Source organism: Anomaloglossus baeobatrachus, chromosome 11 (assembly GCF_048569485.1).
Source record: "Anomaloglossus baeobatrachus isolate aAnoBae1 chromosome 11, aAnoBae1.hap1, whole genome shotgun sequence".
Classification (NCBI taxonomy): Eukaryota; Metazoa; Chordata; class Amphibia; order Anura; family Aromobatidae; genus Anomaloglossus; species Anomaloglossus baeobatrachus.
The window spans coordinates 26,534,197-26,557,475 of record NC_134363.1 but is presented as its reverse complement, the minus strand read 5'-3'; the positions used below and the strand labels follow the sequence as shown (position 1 = coordinate 26,557,475).

The window sequence follows — 23,279 nt, the reverse complement described above, 5'->3', positions numbered from 1 at the left end:
ACTTTCGAAAATGTGCAGACAGGCGGCGAACTTTTACCAGCAGATCAGACAGCTCTGGGTATGACTTTATAAACCGCTGAACCACGAGGTTGAGCACATGGCCCACGCATGGAACATGTGTCAGCTGGCCTCGCCTCAAAGCCGCCACCAGGTTCCGGCCATTGTCACACACGACCTTTCCTGGCTTTAGGTTCAGAGGTGTGAGCCAGTGATCTGCCTGCTGTTTCAGAGCTGTCCACACCTCTTCTGCATTGTGGGGTTTGTCACCGATGCAGATTAGCTTCAGCACAGCCTGTTGCCGCTTCGCCGAGGCAGTGCTGCAGTGCTTCCAGCTTGGGACTGGTGTGGAGGGTACAGTGGATGAGGATGCGCAGGAGGAGGAGGAGGCTGAAGAGCATGACATTCCTGAGCTGTAGAGTGTGGGTGAAACACTGACTGAGGTAGGGCCTGCAAACCTTGGTGTGGGAAGGACGTGTTCCGTCCCTCGCTCAGACTGGGTCCCAGCTTCCACAATATTAACCCAGTGTGCCGTCAACGAGATGTAGCGGCCTTGCCCACAAGCACTTGTCCACGTGTCTGTGGTTAGGTGGACCTTGGGTGAAACAGCGTTGTTCAGGGCACGTGTGATGTTTTGTGACACGTGGTTATGCAACGCGGGGACGGCACACCGGGAGAAATAGTGGCGGCTGGGGACCGAGTAACGTGGGACAGCTGCCGCCATCAGGTCGTGGAATGCTTCTGTCTCCACCAGCCTAAAAGGCAACATTTCCAGCGCAAGCAGTCGCGAAATGTTAGCATTTAGAACTGTGGCATGTGGGGTGTTGGCAGTGTATTTGCGCCTGCGTTCAAAGGTTTGCTGAATGGATAACTGAACGCTGCGCTGGGACAAGGACGTGCTTGATGATGGTGTTCTTTCTGCGTAGGCAACTGCAGGTGCAGGAGTGGAGGAGGCTTGTTCGCAGGCAGCATGGACAGGGGATTGGCTCGCATGCACAACCAGCGAAGACGTAGCAGTGACATCAGCAAGCACTGCTCCTCGACTCTGTTGTACTTCCCACAAAGTCGGGTGCTTGGCTGACATGTGCCTGATCATGCTGGTCGTGGTCAGGCTGCTAGTTTTGGTACCCCTGCTGATGCTGGCATGGCAGGTGTTGCAAATGGCCTTTTTAGAATCATCTGGAGCCAACTTAAAAAACTGCCAGACTCGGGAAGACCTAACATTTGTACAGGCACCTTGTGTCGTCGTGTTGTTCCGGGGAACGGTTGCCTGACTTCTGCCTGGGGCCACCACCCTGCTTCTTACTGCCTGTTGTGATGCTACGCCTCCCTCCCCCTGTGCACTGCTGTCCTCGCTCTGCATATCCTCCTGCCAGGTTGGGTCAGTTACTGGATCATCCACCACGTCGTCTTCCTCTTCCGCACCCTGCTCCTCCTCCTGACTTCCTGACAATTGTGTCTCATCATCGTCCACCACTTGTTGAGACACGTTGCCAACTTCGTGAGAACGTGGCTGCTCAAATATTTGGCCATCTGTACAGACGATCTCCTCATGACCCACTTCAATATGAGCTGGCGAGAGGCCAGAATGTGTGAATGGAAACGTGAACAGCTCTTCCGAGTGTCCAAGTGTGGGATCATTAATGTCCGAGGAGGACGTGTACTCAGCCTGGTGGTAGGAAGGAGGATCAGGTTCAGAAATGTGCGGTGCAGTATCACGGCTACTGACACTTGACCGTGTGGAAGACAGAGTGTTTGTGGTGGTGCCAATCTGACTGGAAGCATTATCTGCTATCCAACTAACAACCTGTTGACACTGGTCTTGGTTCAAGAGCGGTGTACTGCTGCGGTCCCCAAGAATTTGGGACAGGACGTGCGAGCGACTAGATGTGGCCCTTTGTTGTGGCGAAATTAGAGCTTGCCCACGACCTCGGCCTCTGCCTGCACCACCATCACGTCCACTTCCTTGTTCCTTGCCAATGCCCTTGCACATTTTGCAATGCTGTGCTGACGTGTATTCACTACTTGTGCGTTATATCAAAGTTTGTGGAAATTGCACACAAGTGCACCTGTACGCTGCCACCGACAGGCACACACGTGCGGTTTTAAAAACCAAGCACGGACGCACTAAGAACCTAACAGGTTTTTTTGGGGAGCGACAATTACAGACAAGTCAGACACTATCTGGACTGTTTTAGACTGTGTACACCAGCCCCAGATATGATGAAGGCTGGTATACGGTCACCACTAGGAATGGCTATATATACCCTGCCTGCCTGCCTGCCTGCCTGTATACTGGTACAATAGTCCTGACAAGGACTCTTCTGGTCACTAGCCTGTATTCAGACCTGGCTATACCCTGCCTGTATATAGCAACAATAGTCCTGAGAAGGACTCTGCTACTGTACTCCGACCTGGCTATACCCTGCCTGCCTGTATACAACTAGAATAGTCCTGAGAAGGACTTTTGGTCACACTGTTTGCAGCCCTGCAACTGAAAAAGCTATAAAGGGCCGCAAAGCTTTCCCTGAATCAGCGACACTCTCCCTGCACTGACTGTCTGGATAGCTGTGAGCAGAGCACAGCGCGCCGGCCGATATAAAGGCTCGGTCACGCTGTGCAGGCCGGCCAATCACTGCAATTCCACAACTAACAGGGCTGTGGCATTGCAGTGGTCTGCCAGCCAATCCCTGCATGAGGGCTGGCTCTCAAAAGAGCGCCAACATGCAGGGATGAAGACCACGAGTACAGCACGAGTATCGCGAGATTACTCGGTCCCCGCCGAGTAGACCGAGTACAGTGATACTCGTGCGAGTACCGAGTAGTTACAAGCATGCTCGCTCCTCACTAGTTATAATCATAGCATTTCTGCATGCAAGGTGTCGATTCGTATTGAATTGATGATGCCCTGCAACTTTGCATTTCACTTCTTTTCTCTATCTTGTTCCGTTTTCGAAATAAAAATGCTAACTCTGTTGTTTTCCACCAGGTGGCGCTATAGTTGGTTTCATTGCATAGCGCTTGGCTACTTTACTATAATTAGACACCACTTCTATGCCTATAGCTGCAGCCGTTCTCAAGTTAATGGCGGTGCACAGGATATGTGTGGACACACTGTATATTACGATAGATGGATACACACCGTGTGCAGAATTATTAGGTAAGTTGTAATTTAGAGGATTTTTTTCAAGACTGCTGCATCCCTCTGCAAGACATCTGCCAATTTTGGACTTTTCAGAGCCCGTCAAATCTCTCTTCTGACCCATTTTTCCAAAGGAAAGGAAGTTGCCTAATAATTAAGCACCCCTTATATAGGGTGTTGATGTCATTGCACCGCACCCCTCCTCATTACAGAGAGGCACATCACCTGATTTACTTAATTGGTAGTTGGCTCTCAGCCTATACAGCTTAGAGTAGGACGACATGTATAAAAAGTATCATGTGATCAAAATACTCATTTGCCTAATAATTCTGCACACAGTGTAGATGGTAGATAGATGGGTAGATAGATAGGTGGATAATTTTTTACCTAAATGACCAGTAGAGATTCCATTAGAATTTTGAAAATAAGGAAGACGATTTCATTATTTTTAGTGTCTCTTTTGTTTTGTATTTTTCACAGTTTGTACAATTTTGCTATGTAGATATTAAAAACAGTTACTTTAAGTTAGTTTTGTGTCATCACTTCAGTGAAGTAAAATAGTAACCTCTATTAATTAATATAACGTATCAGAAATTTGATTAATTTTTGTCATTGTTTAGTTTAAGAAAACATTTAAACTTCATATAAAGGTATAATGGGAATTTCAGAATTACAGGCAGATTCTTTTTAGCTAAAGTAAAGGAATACATTTAGTAAATCTCTATCCAGAAGCTATCACAAGCAAAAACTTGGCCAACTGTCATGGCGGCATCAAGTTCTGTTTAGATGGCAGACTCTGCCACTTCGCCTGATAGTTTCTCTGGTGTCTCGGATCAATACAGGCAGACTCAGGCGTCAACCTGCTGTGTGCTGATTCAAAGGCAGGCTGGCAAAAGTTTTTCTCTGCTGGCCTGCTTGCTCCTTTGATCACATGTTGTAGGGAAATCTATCACATCTGCTTTCCTCCTATTTATGCTGGTGGAATCCTTCTACCCATGCCAGCTAAAGTTTATTCTATTTCTATTTTTTTAAGTGTGGTGAATCAGACTGTTTGGTGAAAGTTGAGCTTATTGCTTGGAGCAGTTGTGGAGTTTACCCCTCTTGTTTTGTACTTCCTTTCTGCTCTTGTTTTTCCTCCTCATTTTCTTATTTCTTTACCATTTAGTGTGTGTGCTGCGTGACACAGTTTTTGTTTTCCCATGTCTGTTTTTCTCTGTGGGTTTCTACACACTCCTGTCCCCTCTATCCTTTACAGAAGGGGAAGGGGGAATCATATCAGGACTGGAAAGGATCAGGGGCAGGAAGGAGACTCAGGCATCTCGACCAAAAGGAGTATCTCTTAGAACAGGGATAGTATGGGGAGCTTTAGCTTGAGGGACAACGTAAGAGCCCCAGTTACCTGCTATCCCAAAGTCATCATGACGGAAACTCATAATAGAGAGGCTACACACCAGAAATTGAATTATTACTATGTTATAATTATTTGAAAACATAAAATTTCATTTCATTCATTCCTATGAAGGGGTTGTTCAAATTCTGAAGGTCTGTAGTGATGTTTTTATTCTATGTATTAAGCCCTGCTATGGCCTAAGATGAGATAATAGATATGAATCCAAAGTCTCTAAAATGATGACATGCTCACTTAGATGTTCACAATGTTTCTGTCATGATCCTGGACCGGGAATATCCGCTACAGAGTTTCCCAGACCTGGCATGGTCATGTCAGGGGTTAACTCTCATCAGCCTCATTCTGGTTTCAGGAGACCCTATATCTGGCCTCTGCAATTGCATCCTGGTGCTGGTTATAGTTTTGCCCTGCAGCCTGTGACTGGCTCTGGTGAGATTTCCTGTTTGATCTGACTCCTAGTTACCATGCCCTGACTTGTACCCTTCCCTGTTCGTCCATCTTTCCCAGCCCCTGAGTTCCCGCTCCTGTCTGTTGTTTGTGTTTCCCTCTGCATTCCTGATCTTCCAGCTTCTGACTCGGTTCTGTTTTCTAACTTGGTTTTGATCCTCCCTTTGCAGTGACTCGACTTTCCTGGCTTTAGACTCTGACTGTTTGACTACTCTATTGTCCCTGGTGGTTCACCTGTTTACTGCCTGATGAAGTTACTCTGCTTTACTTCAGCTGCCTTTCTGTAACTGTGTTACTTTGTCTCTCCTTCTCTACTCTGCTGTCACCTAGTGGGGAATACGCTGTACTACGTCCTACCAACCCTTTGTACAGCGTGACAGTTTTAAGGAGTAAAATTTAAAATAGAAACAATAAAATAGCCATTTTCTAAATAGAACTTAACCACTTTCTGACTTGCGACATACAGTTGAAACTAGAAGTTTATATACATTATCCTTGAAGAAACATCTGCAAGTTTTTCTCACTATTTGACATGAAATCAGAGTAAAGGCCCCGTCACACGCTACGATATATCTAACGATATGTCGTCAGGGTCACGTCGTTAGTGACGCACATCCAGCATTGTTAGAGATGTCGTAACGTGTGACACCTCCGAACGACTGTTAACGAGCAAAAATACTCACCTTATCGGTGCTCGTTGACACATCGTTCATTTTCATAATCTCGTTCCTCCTTCTGTTCGCCGGTTGTTCGTCGTTTCTGAGGCAGTACACATCGCTACGTGTGACAGCCTGGGAACGACGAACACAGCTTACCTGCGTCCCGCCGACAATGTGGAAGGAAGGAGGATGTAACGTCCCGCTCGTCTCCGCCCCTCTGCTTCTATTGGGCGGTCGCTGCGTGACGTTGCTGTGACGCTGAACGTCCCTCCCCCTTTAGGAACTGGATGTTCGCCGCCCAAAGCGACGTCGTTAGGGAAGTAAGTACGTGTGACGGGGGTTAATGACATTGTGCGTCATGGGCAACAAATTGCCCGTGACGCACAAACGACGGGGGCGGGTGCGATCGCTCATGCAATCGCACGATATATCGTACCGTGTAACGCCGCCTTAATCCTTTCCCATTTTAGATCAATTAGGAACCAAAATTATTTATACTTGCCAAATGCCAGAATAATGACAGAATGAACAAAAGGGTGGATGACAACAATGGTGAGCTGGATTTACTACTACTATATATCATTCTAGACTCCTGGTCAAAGGAACTGCAGGGTGGCCCTCATTAGCCTGTTCCATGGGCACTGTCAAACTGGGCAAGGTTTCTTCTTTTCATTTGAATTGAATAAAAAGTAAGAAAGCCAAGAAGTCTTATGTTAAATAGAAAAAAAAATAAATCACAAGCCCTATAGCATTTTGTTTTCGGATGAGGAAACATTGTGCACCAAAATCTGATTTCACCTCAACTTTTACCCTATGTGTCTTAAGATCAAATAGCAAAAGTACTAATCAAATTACAAAGAAATCATCAATTACATTATTCTGTATCACTTTTGCTCTTGGGATTATCGAAAAAGGAATAGTCATCTGGATTGCCGGATTCAGGATGAAGAACAGTCAGTGCCGTCTGGTTCCTCCACCTGGCCATCGCGGACTTCCTGTGCTGCGCGTCTCTCCCTCTGCAAATTAATGAGTGGTTTCTTCTTGACAGAAACTTAAAATTTCCTTTCTCTTCAGTGAATATTATTTTGTTTAATATAAACATGACCACCAGTGTTCTCCTCCTGACGGCCATGAGTATTGACCACTGGGAATCCGTCATGTGGCCATTTTGGGCAAAAGTTCATAAGATGGGTAAACTGGTGAGAATCATGACAGCGATCATTTGGGTGTTGAGTTGTCTTTTGGCTGGTTTAGTGTATTGTTTGTTTAGATTTTATGTTTTGGATGAAAAAGAATGGTGTGAATTGTCCTCATTCAAGGTGGATAAAGTCATCATCGTTAAATTCAATAGGATTGTCCACACCATTCGATTAATCAGGTTTATTATAATGTGTTTGATCCCTTTTCTCATTATCATCACCTGTTATATTACAATTTTTTTAAACTTAGAAAAAGTAAGAGATCCTAGAGATCTCAGAGATCCTCCAAGATCATCACCGCTGTTATATTGTGTCCGTTTTGAAAAAAAATAATTTTTGAACTATCCATTGTTTTATATGGGTGTGAATGAAAAATCGATCTGTTAACAGATTGCTATCTAGCCATCCATTTTTAGTGCATTTCTGAAGGGTCCCTTTTTTGCTTACTGATTCAGTTGTAAATGCAAGATAAATAGCAATCAGATAAATTATCCATTTTTCATAGACTCACATGTAAAATAGCAGTTCCTGTAAAAATCATTTTTTTTTTCAAAACAGACAAGCCCACTGGAGGGCGAAAGAGTAGTCATTCAGTCTGGGTTAAGCCAGGATGTCTCATCAGTACAGAGGGAGAATCAAAACACAATCAGAAAAAAGAGCCGAGGTCGGATACCGGGAGATCAGGTATACAGAGAGGAAAATATAGGGCACAGGGAACAGGATAACAGACCAGAGGATGGAGAGGTACAAAGGATTAGTCAGGAGGAGAAGACGGTGTAGACAAGGACAGGCCAGGGAGCCACAGGTCAGGTGAAGAAGAAAATGGAAATCATATTGGGTGAGGGGAAGAACGGAGGTCAGGAAAGGTCAGGACGAGCAGGAGGGACGGAAGTCAGAACCAGGTAGCTGGAAACAGAACAAAGGTCACTCATGGGATGATCACGCAACTGAGCCGGAAATATTACTGGCATTGTTCAGGAGGTGCAGGGCCAGATATAGCAGCCTGATCTCCAGAACGAGGCAGCATGGAATTAAGCCCTCTCTGACCGGGGATCTGCCATGACTCAGCGGTACTGAGCCAAACCTAAATCATGACAACATTTTTGAAAACTAACCAAACAAATGTAATTTTTCGTGGTTTCACCATTAAGTAGTTGCATCGAAGTTTAGAAAAAAGGTTATTAAATATCTATAAAAAATGTATAAGTAAAAAAGTTTCCACAGTAATTATATAAATTAGAGGAAGGATGTTGCATTAATAATTGGATGTTGCATTAATAATTAAAAAGTTAAAATGCAGAACAATTATTCTGTACATTGATAATTCTTTGCACTTAGTGGAAGTGTCTGATGGATTGGGGGTGAGAAGTGAATATATATATACAGGAGCAATGCTGGTTATAGACAAAGGATCCGCTGCTCTCACTGACCAAAGAGAAGGGATCCTGGAGGAGAAGAAAGTAAGGTAATAAAATCTATCCCTCTATCTATCCCTCTATCTATCCCTCTATCTATCCCTCTATCTATCCCTCTATCTATCCCTCTATCTATCCCTCTATCTATCCCTCTATCTATTATTTATCTATCCATCCATCCATCTATTTATCTGTCCAGCTATCTATCTATCTATCTATCTATCTATCTATCTATCTCTTTCTGCAACTTATCTATTTACTAATAGAGATGAGCAAATATATTAGGTTAGAATTAAATTCTACTTGAAGTTTAGAAAATTCCACATTTCCCAAAATTCAGATTTTTTGCATTTTAATTTTGAACTTTTATACCATACATATTACTTGTCTGTCTATTCATGTTCCTATGCTCATATTGTTTAACTCTTCTTACCATTATTATGTCTCTATTAATTACAAAACTAACATTCTATTATAACAGCAAATCCCATAGAATGTCTCTTCTCACATATTCTCTGTTGCTCATATAATTATCAAGTTATTCTTCAGACACATTTTGGATAACATATGAAGTCAGTTGACATATAAGTAGTGTTGAGCAAACACTAAGATGCTTGGGTTGGAAACTTGGATAGGCTCAACTTGAGTACCGAGTATAATGGAAGTCAAAGGGAAACTGGAGAATTTCTATCAGAAGACACTAACAGGAGGAGTTGAGGGAAAGAGAGAAAAATAGAGTGAGAACACTCGCTCATCATTACATATGAGGATAATTTTGAGGTTAGACTATTCTAGAGGAAAAAAGGTAGGACATAGAGACTATATGCAGATTGTCAAGCTGCCACCAGGGAGGCCGGAGCTCTGCAGCAGAAGACACTACACGGAGCAGCAAGAACCAGGAAGTAGATACACAGTGTGTACTTCGTACACTGCCTCACAGCACAGCTGGGGAGCAGAGCTTTAGGGCGTGTGAGGAATGGTCAGGCGGGTCGGCTCAAGCACAGTACGGACAGAAGGAGGACCGGAGGAAAGAGCAGAAGCGGAGTTGAGGTCAGGCAAAGGTCAGGACCAGAAGAAGCAACCGAGTGGGGAGGTAGGAGATGGGCAGAGGAATGGGGGACGACTAGGGGACAGAACACAGACAGGGCACGGGGCACAGGAGCAGATGGATCAGGATAACACTTACAGGACCAGCAATCACAGGCAAAGCAGCACTAAGCTTATAGCCGTCGCTGGTTCACTGGAGATGTCAGTTTTTAAAGCATCCAAGCTCCGGAAGTGAGTCTCCAGAGAAGATTCCGACCCCTAGCCATGTGGACGGGGAGACAGAACCGTGACACAGATATTGGCCCTGATTCATTAATTTTCACTAGAATTCTGTTGTAACACTAAAGAAATGTTGCCATATTTTAGCCAGCTAATAGTTGCTTAAAATTTGGCGTATTATGCCATCTTTAAACCACAATTAAAAATTTATGAAGACTTTATTGATGAAGGGACACAAAGTCATCATAATTCTGTGATTATTTTTTTTTATTGTTTACTTTTAAACATTTTATGTTTCTTTATGAAGGTAAAAATTCAGTACGGATAATGTTGAGTACAACATGGCCCTACCTAATGCAACTCTGAATGACATCAGCCAGTAAGTATATATATCTACTTCTTTGTAAGAGAAAATGAGGTTGCACTCTATTCATATCTATATCCGATCTGCCGTTACAGATTACATGGATAAAAAATTAAACAAGGGAGCGCATGTGAAGGGTCTGGGAGATAGCGGTGAGGAGGAGAAAAAGAATCTGCTCACCTGATGTGGTTGTGCAGCCCTCGCACAACCACGGTATAAGGCGGGAGTGTGGTGTCAGAGGTCTTCTAACCTGTTAGCCCACGATGTCCATCCAGGGAAGCAAATTCCTGAAGAGCTGGTCACATGACAGATCACTGGGCATCTCTGGTAATCTGACCACCGTATCAAGCAGCTCTTGCCGTGAACCCACAGGGGGGAAGATCAGCAGTAAAGTATAGAAGCACGGTCTGATAAAGCGCTAAGGAAGCCACAGTATTAGATTAATTTTTTTAGAATTTATTGTTTTCTATCAACCACAACGCGTTTCGATATACACAATATCTTCATCAGGTGGATATAAAAAAACGGAAAAGGGGGGTACTATTTAAAGGACAGGTGTATTCCATTGGTCAGCACCAAATTAATTGAAATGTTAACCCTTAATGTATCACAACCAACCCTTCAACAATAATATAAAAGCTAATAAAAGATATTTAAAAAGGATTTTTCAAAAAGACTCTTTGCCATAAAAAACATTATTTAAAAACACATGTGATAATATAATCATATAAATCATATATTAACTCCTAAAACTTAATACATAAAATCATGAGAACTTTTCAAAAAAATGATCTGAGTATGCCTGCACTACTAACATGTAATAATATTGTTATAATATGCTGCTTTTCCAGCACAATAGGTGCTGTGAACTGCTTTTCCAGAACTGACAGAAATAGCTATTCTGGAAAAATGATTCACAGCACCTATTGTGCTGGATATGCACCCAGTGTTTGAGATTCAATAGCTATTTCTGTCAGTTCTGGAAAAGCAGTTCACAGCACCTATTGTGCTGGAAAAGTGATTCACAGCACCTATTGTGCTGGCATGTGCACCCAGTGGTTGAGATTAAATAGACATTTAACGCAATTTTAAAAATAAGAATATCCATTCCCTAATTTATAAAATTAAATTCTTGATCTACCCACACTGACATACATTATAACAATATTATTACATGTTAGTAGTGAAGGCATACTCAGATCATTTTTTTGAAAAGTTCTCATGATTTTATGTATTAAGTTTTAGGAGTTAATATATGATTTATATGATTATATTATCACATGTGTTTTTAAATAATGTTTTTATGGCAAAGAGTCTTTTTGAAAAATCCTTTTTAAATATCTTTTATTAGCTTTTATATTATTGTTGAAGGGTTGGTTGTGATACATTAAGGGTTAACATCTCAATTAATTTGGTGCTGACCAATGGAATCGCACCTGTCCTTTAAATAGTACTCTCCACATTCCGTTTTTTATATCCACCTGATGAAGATATTGTGTATATCGAAACGCTTTGTGGCTTATAGAAAACGATACATTCTAAAAAAATTAATCTAATACTGTGGCCTCCTTAGCGCTCTATCAGACCGTGCTTCTATACTTTACTGTTACAGATTACATAACACTTAATAGGAAAAACGGTAAAAACGTAACCATCATTTTAATATTTATTTAATGAATCAATAGGACACATGAAAACAAACAACTTTGTAATAAAACTTATCAGAGAAATTTGCTTCTTTCTTTACCAGAATTGATTAGTCATTATGAAAATTCTCAATTCTGATTTAAAATCAGGGAAGAGTTTCCCATTACTGAGATAGGTAATAGCAGTTGATAGAGCTGTCTCTAGCTCTTACCTCTGCCTCCAGGTCTTTCCTCTGCCTCTAGCTCCTCTCTCTGCCTCTAGCTCCTCCCTCTGCCTCTAGCTCCTCCCTCTGCCTCTAGCTCTTCCCTCTGCCTTTAGCTACTATATCTGCCTCTAGCTCTTCTCTCTACCTCTAGCTACTCCCTCTGCCTCCAGCTACTCCCTCTGCCTTTAGCTACTCAATCTGCCTCTTGCTTTTCCCTCTGCCTCTAGCTCTTACCTCTGCCTCTAACTACTCCATCTGCCTCTAGCTCTTCCCACTGCCTCTAGCTCTTCCCTCTGCCTCTTGGTCTTCCCTCTGCCTCTAGCTACTCCATCTGCCTCTAGCTCTTCCCTCTGCCTCTAGCTTTTTCCCTCTGCCTCTACCTACTTCATCTACCTCTAGTTACTCCATCTGCCTCTAGCCCTATCCTCTGCCTTTAGCTACTCCATCTGCCTCTAGCCTTACCCTCTGCCTTTAGCTACTCCATCTGCCTCTAGCTCTTTTGTCTGCCTCTACCTCTTTCCTCTACCCCCAGCTCTTCCCTCTGCCTTTAGCTCTTCCCTCTGCCTCTAGCTCTTCCCTCTGCCTCTAGCTCTTCCCTCTGCCTCTAGCTCTTCCCTCTGCCTCTAGCTCTTCCCTCTGCCTCTAGCTCTTCCCTCTGCCTCTAGCTCTTCCCTCTGCCTCCAGCTCTTCCCTTTGCCTTTAGCTGTTCCCTCTACCTCCAGGTCTTCCCTCTGCCTCTAGCTCTTCCCTCTGCCTCTAGCTCTTCCCTCTGCCTCTAGCTCTTCCCTCTGCCTCTAGCTCTTCCCTCTGCCTCTAGCTCTTTCCTCTGCCTCTAGCTCTTCCCTCTGCCTCTAGCTCTTCCCTCTGCCTCTAGGTCTTCCCTCTGCCTTTAGCTGTTCCCTCTACCTCCAGGTCTTCCCTCTGCCTCTAGCTCTTCCCTCTGCCTCTAGCTCTTCCCTCTGCCTCTAGCTCTTCCCTCTGCCTCTAGCTCTTCCCTCTGCCTCTAGCTCTTTCCTCTGGCTCTAGCTCTTTCCTCTGCCTCTAGCTCTTTCCTCTGCCTCTAGGTCTTCCCTCTGCCTCTAGGTCTTCCCTCTGCCTCTAGGTCTTCCCTCTGCCTCTAGGTCTTCCCTCTGCCTCTAGCTCTTTCCTCTGCCTCTAGCTCTTTCCTCTGCCTCTAGCTCTTCCCTTTGCCTCTAGCTCTTCCCTTTGCCTCTAGCTCTTCCCTCTGCCTCTAGCTCTTCCCTTTGCCTCTAGCTCTTCCCTTTGCCTCTAGCTCTTCCCTCTGCCTCTAGCTCTTTCCTCTGCCTCTAGCTCTTTCCTCTGCCTCTAGCTCTTCCCTTTGCCTCTAGCTCTTCTCTCTGCCTCCAGTTCTTCCCTCTGCCTTTAGTTGTTCCCTCTGCCTCCAGCTTCTCCCTCCTGCCATCATAAAATGTCATCAGCAACAGCTGCCCTCTCCTATTCCAGTAATGGAAAAGTCTTCACTTAACCCCTTCACGACCTTGGATGGATCTATCCGTCAAGGATCGTGTCCCGTTAAGCCCCGCCCCCTGCCGCGGTCAGGCGGCGGCGGTCGGCACACATATCAGCTGTTTTCAACAGCTGACATGTGTGCCTGCTAGCCGCGGGTGGATTCGCTTCCACCCGCGGCCATTAACCCCTTAAATCTTGCTGCCAAAGTCTGGCAGCAAGATCTAAATGCGCGCGGCCATGTTTTTTACTTACCGCCACCCCCACCGGAAGTCACGTGCGTTATCACGTGACTATCAGTGGTTGCCATCGTAGCACAGGGTCATGTGATGACGCTTGCAGCTATGATGTTTCACTTTCGTTTTCCCTCGGCCGAGAGCAGAGGGAAAAACAAAGTGACTGAATCTGCTTTTTACAGCTGTATAGCTGTGATCAGCAGATAGATAATAGCGATCGGATTGCTGATCGCTATAGCCCCCTAGGGGGACTAGTAAAATAAATAAAAAGTAAAAAAAAAGTTTTAAAAAATAAAAAAAAACAAAAAAACCTAAAAGTTCAAATCACCCACATTTCACCCCATTGAAAATTAAAAGGTTAAAAAATAAATAAATATACACATTTGATATCGCCACGTTCAGAAATGCCCGATCTATCAAAATATAAAATCAATTAATCTGATTGGAATTTTTTTGCCACTACGCCGTTTACCAAACGCCAAAATTACGTTTTTTGGTCGCCGCAAGTTTTACGCAAAATGCAATAACAGGCGATCAAAACGTAGCATCTGCGCAAAAATGGTACCATTATAAACGTCAGCTCGAGACGCAAAAAATAAGCCGTCACTGAGCCATAGATCCCAAAAAATAAGAACGCTACGTGTTTTGGAAAATGGCGCAAAACGTGCGCCACTTTTATTGGACAAACATGTGAATTTTTTTAACCCCTTAGATACAAGTAAACCTATACATGTTTGGTGTCTACAAACTCGCACCAACCTGAGGCATCACATAGATACATCAGTTTTATCATATAGTGAACACGGTGAATAAAACATCCCAAAAACTATTGTGCGATCACACTTTTTTTGCAGTTTTTCCACACTTGGAATTTTTTTGCTGTTTTCCAGTACAATATATGGTAAAAGCTATGGTTTCATTTAAAAGTACAACTCTTCCCGCAAAAAAACAAGCCCTCATATGGCAAGATTGATGGAAAAATAAAAAAGTTACGGCTCTCGGAAGAAAAGGAACAAAAAACAAAGACGCAAAAACGGAAAGTGCCCTGGGGCTGAAGGGGTTAATACAGATACTGTAATTTTTACTGCAATGCTCTGGTATTACAGGACATTGTAAAAGAGATCAGATGAGTACAGGTCTATAATCCCTTAGGTGACAAAAAAAACAAAGCAAAAACAAAGTTTTAAAAAAAATACAGATTTTCATTGCACCATTAAAAAGAACCTGTCGCAAGGTTTTCCCTGTATAAACCATGTCTTCCACCTTATAATCCTCTTGCACATTACTACATCAACCTATTCGTAACTGTACAGCTCTCCCACCATATTTATGAAAATGCCATTTAGAAATCCACAGAATTGTATGGTAATCAGTAAGGTGTGGTCTGATAGGCGTTTTTGGTTTGTGCTCAGTACTAGAGATGAGCAAACCTGTTCGATAAAAGCTCACCAAACGCAGGTTCGGTTCGAGCTTGAGCTTATTAATTTGGGCTTGGCATACACAAGCATTACACTTAAAACTTGGCGTTTGGTTCAGTTTTCCTATGAACACGACCTTTCCAAAAATACATTTGGAAACTGGCGCAAAGAGGTGGGAGCAAGCGCTGCATACTCACCGATTAACCGGGGTGGCAGTCACATTGCTCCCGTGTGGCTGTATGCTGCTCTCGCAGCCTCTCCTTCAATGCTTGTGCAGCTCATCACATATGCACAGTGTTCCCTGCATTCCCCACCCACTGGCCAGCCTGGTGACTGTTATTGGTTGCAGTAAGACACACCCCCAACCTGTGACACAGCGTCTGCCTACAACCAATCATAGGCAGTGGTATCATGGTATAAAAATAAATCAATGAACCATTTGGTGTAGGGTCTCCCATATTCTGATACCGAGCACAGATAAAGCTGCAGCGCCCAGCCTTATGCTCAGCTTGGCCATGTATAAAATTTAGAGGAACCGTATGTGGATTTTTTTTTTTTTTACTATTTAAATAAATAATGAAAAAAACGGACGTGCGGTCCCCACCAATTTTGATGACCACCTAGTATTCTTAGACTGGGAAGGCTTATGGTTATTAGGCCCCCCAGCCTAAAAATAGCAACCTATAGCTGTCCAAGATTGTCACATTCATAATATTATCATTAACCCCACTCATCACTGTACCGCCCCGGGGCTCGGCCGGCTGCCGAGCCGCTCGGATCCGTGCTCGTCGATGGGTGGCTCGAGCTCTTCCACGGACCCGGGGGGTGACGTCGCTCTGAAAGGGGATTGGCGCTACACATAGGGACCTCGGTGGGGAGGTCCACGGCCAGAGCCACAGTGGTTTGAAGGGGTATTTTAAGTTTGTAGCGCCACCCACGGGTTGTGGTGAATGGATGGACACCACCGCTGCCATTGACTACACTCCCGGGGATGGTGTTGCACAGCTTGGTGTTGACCCCCTTTGTGGGTAGGGAGGATGATGGGCCCGAGGGAGGTGCTGAGGCGATGGATGTGTGCTGGGGTGCTGGTGGGGTACGGCGCAGTGCGCGACCCAAAGGCACTGTTGTACTCACTATAATACAACACACTGGAGCCTCTGGTAACCCAAACGAGATGATGAACGGTGCCCACAGCCGGCTGCTGCTTCCCCTTAACAAGTTGGTGGTTTCCGCCTTTCTCTCGCTCCTCTTTAGTGTGAATGTTATGACTCCTATGCCTAAGCAATGGTAGGCTGCTCCCCGGCTTGCTGTGTTTCTGGAGAGCCCTGTTTGCCCGCAGACGCTGGCCCCTTGGGTCTCTATGCCTTGGCGGTGGCTTTACCCTACTGGTTGGGCTGTTGTCTTCAGTCGGGTCTTGTGTGGGCAAGGTCCTAAAGTCCAGTCCTCAATCAGTTGATTTGACTTAACCTAGTTGTTTCTGGGCCTCGCACTGGGTCTGAGTACCCCTACTGGTGCTCCGGTTTCCAATCGGTTCCCCAGTTCGATACCGGCGGGCCACCGCCCGTCCCCGTTCCCTACGGTTCCACCAACTGTAATCCCAGCTCCTGCAGGCGGCCACCACCATCTGCCTCTTTGCCAAAGGTGCCTGGGCTCCAACCCAGAAACCTTGTGTAGTCTTTGGCAGGCCTGAGCACAGGTCTGACCTTTGAACTTGACTCTCCTTACTCACTGTCAAAGCTAAAACTCTGCTGTTTTCCCACCTCCGGGCCTGTGAACTCCTCGGACAAAGCCAACTGCCTGGCTTCGCCCCCCTGGTGTGGACATCAAACCCGGAGGGTGGTGACAAAGGTTTGTAGGTTGGCTGCTGTCACCTTTCTAAGGGGAGGGGTGTGTGTGCATGGGACTACCTGGGATGACCTTACTAGTCCAGGGCGTGACATCACTGCACCAGGGCAATCGGGGTAATGAGGTGTTAATAACAGCACACAACTGTCATCAAGCCCAAAATTAGTGATGGCAAGGGGTCTATGAGATTCCCATCACTAATCCTATAAGTAAAAAGAAATACAAAAACACCAAGAAAAATCCGTCATTAGGAATAAAATGCAAAACCACCCTCTTTCACCACTTTATTAACTCCAAAACACCCAGGTCCAAAGGAATCCACACGAGGTTCCTGCACGGTCCTGGCTCTGCTACAGCCAAGCCTGGAGAGACCATAAACATTTCTAATCTTTCCAGGCTCTGGGAAACGCTGACAAGAAGGACCCGGCTGGCAGCAGTGATGTCACTTAGTTCCCACGGTATGACTTCTGGTGACCTGAAGCACTCTGGCTTAAAGTCCATTGCCATGTCCCGCACCCTGCCAGCACTTTAATAGTGACAGTGTCGGCATGGAGTTGCAAGTTGCTCTGCACTCCCTGGACAGCATTGACAGTGTTGAAGGCTTGGCAGAGAGCAGGAAGCGGGACCATGGGAACCTTTGTGCTGTGACCGCAACTTACTTGAGTGACATCACCGCTGATGGTGGTTGGCCCTCTACCGGCACTGCCACTGTTAAAGGGTGGGGTTGTGTCCTGTTCCCCGCTAGCACTTTAACAGTTACAGTGCCAGCATGGAGGAGCAGGCTGCCAATTGTTTTATTTATTTATTTTTATACCACGATATTTACGGTACATGCTAGAGTATACGGGCTCCTTCCAGGTATAATATCATTTCAACACGTCCCTATCGCCTGATAGGAGCGTGTTCAAAATGCAGTCTGAAGTTTCTAGCCAGAATAAACATTATTTTTCTAAGTCCACATGGGCATGTAGTTGTTTATCATCGAAGCGGTGGTCTAAGGGTCTGGGGGTGGTCTGGGGGTCCCCAAAAAAGGGAAAGTGCGGGGTGGTGAATCCTCCCCTTGCATGATTATAGTGGACCATGCCATCTGGGGCTTACCCACAGACCCTCACTTTTTTTATAAACAGCTCCATGCCCACGTAGAGTTAGAAAAATAATGTTGCTTACTCCTATCAGCTATGTTGCCAGAGACCTTTGCTGACGTCATGCCCATGTGACCAGAAGGGGCGGGCCTTCTGGTCACATGGGCATGACATCAGCTAAGGTCCTTTTAGCCACTGGGATTTCGATGTTACCATTACTATAGCAGATGTAGACACGCGTACCCGGAAGCAACAGAATCGCCGGTGAGTACCCAGCAGTGTGTGTGCAGTGACAGGAGGTCATCGGAGTATCTAATGAACTCGGATGACCTCCTGACAACAATGCCACGACATCAGCGTTTCTGAGTGTCACGGGGTTGAAGTCAGAAGGTTATCCGAGTTAAAGGTATAAAGAATCGGGTTTGGTTCGGGTTTGGTTCAATAAAGGCTCAAGAGTGCAACCCTTGGTCGGCTCACCGGGGCAAGCTGAGCTTTGGGTGGTTTGCTCATCTCTACTCGGTACCTCTCTGCCCATAATCACTGGTATTCCTGGCTTGATTGACATGGATGATGTCTTCTATATCATGCACAGAGTGATGCAATATCACTCCTATGCAGTTGAAGTTCTAAACTGAGCAGACGCATTTCGCTTTGCACTGCTGAGTACATGACAACATTCTGTAATGATCTAAATCTAGGCACCAGGAGAGGAAAGAGCCTCAAAACAAAGCTTGTGCTCTACAGGACTTTCATCTACCCTTAGCAGGGAAGATCAAAGCACATCGGCACAAGTCTGTGCCTCAACTGCCCAGGCACGAGATTTACATTTTGTGTGACATAGGAGATATCATGAGAGTCAATCAAGAGAGGAAAGGCTGCAAATGCTGGGAAAGAGGAGACACTGTCCACAGACCAGCAACGGCCCATTACACCAAACCTCACCAATTACCACAGAACAATGATGACTATTACAAGCTTTTCCCTAATAATATGGAGAATCTGGCAGTTATTAACAAGCTGCTGAACTGTTATACAAAAGTTACAATATATTTAATATATTTAGTAAAAATACATATAGATTTAATATATTTAGTACAAATCTTGTGACGGGTTTCCTTTAAAAATAAAAACATAAAAAAATGAAAATAATAATTTAGACTGTATACTTTACCTGTAAAACTAATATCTTTAGAAATATAAATTGAATTATCCCGATCAATAAATGCCAAAAAGAGAAACTATCAAAGTTGCCAAATTGTTGTTTTTTTGGCAACTGTGCCTCCACAAAAAAATGCAATATGGAGTGACCAGAACATCCTCTTTTCTTAGGCCGGCGTCACATGGGACGATAAATCATGCGATCGCATGAGCGATCGCACCTGCCCCCGCCGTTTGTGCGTCACGGGTGCACAAAGTCGTTTACCCCGTCACACGTACTTACCTCCCGAACGACCTTGCTGTGGGCAGCGAACATCCTCTTCCTGAAGGGGGAGGGACGTTCGGCGTCACAGCGACGTCACACAGGGGCCGCCCAATAGAAGCGGAGGGGTGGAGATGAGCGGGTCATAAACATCCCGCCCGCCTTCTTCCTTCTGCATTGCCGGCGGGACACAGGTAAGCAGTGTTCGTCATTCCCGGGGTGTCACACGGAGCGATGTGTGCTGCCACGGAACGAACAACCGGCGTGCAGAAGGAGGAATGACTTTACGAAAATGAACGACGTGTCAACGAGCAACGATAAGGTGAGTATTTTGCTCCTTCACAGACATTCGTAGCTGTCACACGCTACGACATCTCTAACGATGCCGGATGTGTGTCAAGGAATCCGAGACCCCAACAACATATCGCCCGATATATCGTAGTGTGTGACGCCGGCGTTACTGAATCATATGGTTAGGTCATTGTTATCAGTCATTGAATGTGGTATAAATAAAACCCCAAAAAACAATGGCGGAATTGCGTTTGCAAAATTGCTGATTTTAAATGGAACCTTTCAAATGATTCATTCTGCTCAAAGCACGGACAGCATCAATCAGAGCCTAAAGGGGGATTTTCACGCTGTGACATCGCTAGCGATGTCACTAGCGTTCGCACCCGCCCCCGTCATTTGTGCGTCATGGTCAAATCGTTGCCTGTGGCGGACAAATTCGCTGCTGCCCGTCACACATACTTACCTTCCTAATGATGTCGCTTTGGCCGGCGAACCGCCTCTTTTCTAAGGGGGCGGTTCGTGCGGTGTCACAGCGACGACACACGGCAGGCGTCCAATTGAAGTGGAGGGGCGGAGACCAGCCACAGGAAATTCATGCCCACCTCGTTGCCGGAGGACGCAGGTACGGTGTTGTTCGTCGTTCCTGGGGTGTCACACGTAGCGATGTGTGCTGCCTCAGGAACGACGAACACCCTGTGTCCAGAACAAGTAACGATATTTGGGAAATGAACGACTTGTCAACGGGTCAACGATTTGGTGAGTATTTTACATCGTTAGCGGTCACTCGTATGTGTTACACGCAATGACGTCGCTAACGAGGCCGGATGTGCGGCACGAATTCCGTGACCCCAACGACATCTCGTTAGCGATGTCGTTGAGTCTAAAGCCCCCTTTAAGGTCCAGTCACACTAAGCAACTTACCAGCGATCCCAACAACGATAGGGATCGCTGGTAAGTTGCTAGGAGGTTGCTGGTGAGCTGTCACACTGCGACGCTCCAGCGATCCCACCAGCAACCTGACCTGGCAGGGATCGCTGGAGCGTGGCTACACGAGTTGCTGGTGAGCTCACCAGCAACCAGTGACCAGCCCCCAGTCTCCTAGTTACAGCACAAATCAGGTTAATTAACCCGATGTGTGCTGCAGCTAAATGTGCACAGAGCAGGGAGCAGCGCACACTGCTTAGTGCTGGCTCCTTGCTCTCCTAGCTGCAGCACACATCAGGTTAATTACCTGATGTGTGCTGCAGCTACATGTGCACAGAGCAGGAGCCGGCACTGACAGTGAGAGCTGAGGAGGCTGGTATCAAAGGTAAATATCGGGTAACCAAGGACAGGGCTTCTTGGTTACCCGATGTTTACATTGGTTACCAGCCTCAGCAGAAGCTGGCTCCCTGCTCACTGCACATTAGTTGTTGCTGTCTCGCTGTCACACACAGCGATCTGTGCTTCACAGCGGGACAGCAACAACTAAAAAATGGCCCAGGACATTCAGCAACAACCAACGACCTCACAGCAGGGGCCAGGTTGTTGCTGGATGTCACACACAGCAACATCGCTAGCAACGTCACAAAAGTTGTTCGTTACCAGCGATGTTGCTAGCGATGTTGCTTAGTGTGACGGGGCCTTAACTCTCCCAATATCACTTCAGTTGATTGAAAGTTATTTACCATGCATATGCTTAGGGAAAGGCCTGTCAATCAATTAGACCAAGGCATGGAAAAGCTCGACAGGGGGCGATACAAGTCTAGTCAGGACACTTTGTAAAAGTACATCTCAATAAATTAGAATATCATCAAAAAGTTAATTTATTTCAGTAATTCAATACAAAAAGTGAACTCAAATATTATAGAGTCATTACACACAGAGGGATCTATTCCTATATATTATATAGAGTCATTACACACAATGATTGATCTATTCTTATATATTATATAGAGTAATTACACACAGGTTCCCCTGAGCCTCGAACTGCATCTGTCCCGTTCTCATCCCCTGCATTGGGGTCGGCCTCAGCATCACCTGTCCGTCGCTCCAGTCGCCTGGGTAATAGGCATCAGGAGTCCAAGGTCTTGAGTCATCCTGAGCCTAAGTCCCTGTTTTGCCCTAATACACATGCACAGGTTCCCGCTGCCTTGCCAGGTTCTTAGTGCGGGATTCCCGCTACTGCGCATGCATGTAATGTCACCAATGACGTGGTGAGTCCTGATTGTCTATCACGGACGTCAATGATGACGCTGCGGCCTCTGATTGGCCGTCGATGACGTTAGCGGTGACGTTGCGGCTGCTGTGTGGCCGCGGTCAGTGCCATTGCCATCTGGTGTCTGGCTTGGGGCAGGGCTTAGGTTATAAAGGACCCTAGGTGACACCCATCGGCGCATGAGCATCATTTGACATGTGCTAGCTTAGTCAGCAGGCTGAGCTATATGTCTATTCTGTGGCTTCTTTGCTATGTGTTACCTGCAGTGTCTGTGGCATGATTGAATGTGTAAGAGCAGTAGGCAAGGATAGGCATTGGTGCTTGTCATGCCAAGATCCACGGCTCAGCACACTCAGGAACAACTTTCCCGCTCCTGTCCTACCGTTCCTCTGGCACTCCAGTGACGTTAACTGGGCTGCCTCTCCGGTCTGGTCATGCCCCCTATGCACTTGACCGATCTCTCATCCCCTATGCTATTAACTGGGATGATACATATGCGAAGGTGTGCTTTGAGCACCACTGCTTTTCTTTCTGTTGTATCTCTCTGAAGTTGTTACGCCTGGCAGCCTGTCAACTAGTGGCTTTGTCATCTGCATGGAGGACCTTGCGTGACGATTGGGCTATTATTAGTTTTGCTCCAATCATCCCCCAGTGTAAAGGGGACTTTACACGCAACGACATCGCTAACAAGATGTCTTTGGGGTCACGGAATTCGTGACGCGCATCCAGCCTCGTTAGTGACGTTATTGCGTGTGAAACGTACGAACGACCTCTAACGATCAAAATTACTCACCTAATCATTGATACATCATTCTAATCCCAAATATCGTTGCTGTTGCAGGACGCAGGTTGTTCGTCGTTCCTAAAGCAGCACACATCGCTATGTGTGACACCTCAGGAACGAGGAACAACACCGTACCTGCGTCCTCCGGCAACAAGGTGGGCATGTCTTTATTTTGGCAGCTCGCCGTCCCTCCGCTTCTATTGGACGGCTACCGTGTGACGTTGCTGTGTCGCCACATGAACCACCCCTTTAGAAAGGAGGCGGTTCACCGGCCACAGCAACATCGCTAGGCAAGTAAGTATGCGTGACGGGTTCTAACGATATTGTGCGCCATGGGCAGCGATTTGCTCATGATGCACAACCGGCGGGGGTGGGTGCGATCAGCAGCGACATCGCTAGTGATGTCACTGCGTGTAAAGTGGTCTTAACACAATTGCACTAAAATATGATCTCACTTAGTTTTTAACCAATGCCCCCCCATAGTATGTTCATGCTTCAAAATTAGATATGTTTAAGTATAACCTAACGTTTTCCCTATTATGTCTCCTAAGATCAAAACACCAATGCAGCAATCCAGCCAACTTCTCAAAAACTACATATGAAAATGTTACACAGAAGATATCAATTACTATATACTGCATCGTTTTTGCTCTGGGCATTATCGGTAATGGATTAGTCATCTGGATTGCCGGATTCAGGATGAAGAACACAATCAGTGCCGTGTGGTTCCTCCACCTTGCCATCGCGGACTTCCTGTGCTGTGCATTTCTTCCTCTGCGAATTACAGATT

The 23,279-nt window shown here is 45.6% G+C and overlaps 1 protein-coding gene and 1 long non-coding RNA gene across 2 annotated transcripts in view; both read left to right on the top strand.

The window, feature by feature from the left end:
- Positions 1-23,279, top strand: part of LOC142256814 (C3a anaphylatoxin chemotactic receptor-like) — a 450,349-nt gene that overhangs the window by 204,172 nt on the left and 222,898 nt on the right. The window lies entirely within an intron of this gene.
- Positions 8,231-23,273, top strand: LOC142256815 (uncharacterized). Its single transcript, XR_012727571.1, has 3 exons — positions 8,231-8,317; positions 9,841-9,912; positions 23,041-23,273. It is a non-coding gene; the product is annotated as an uncharacterized LOC142256815 (long non-coding RNA).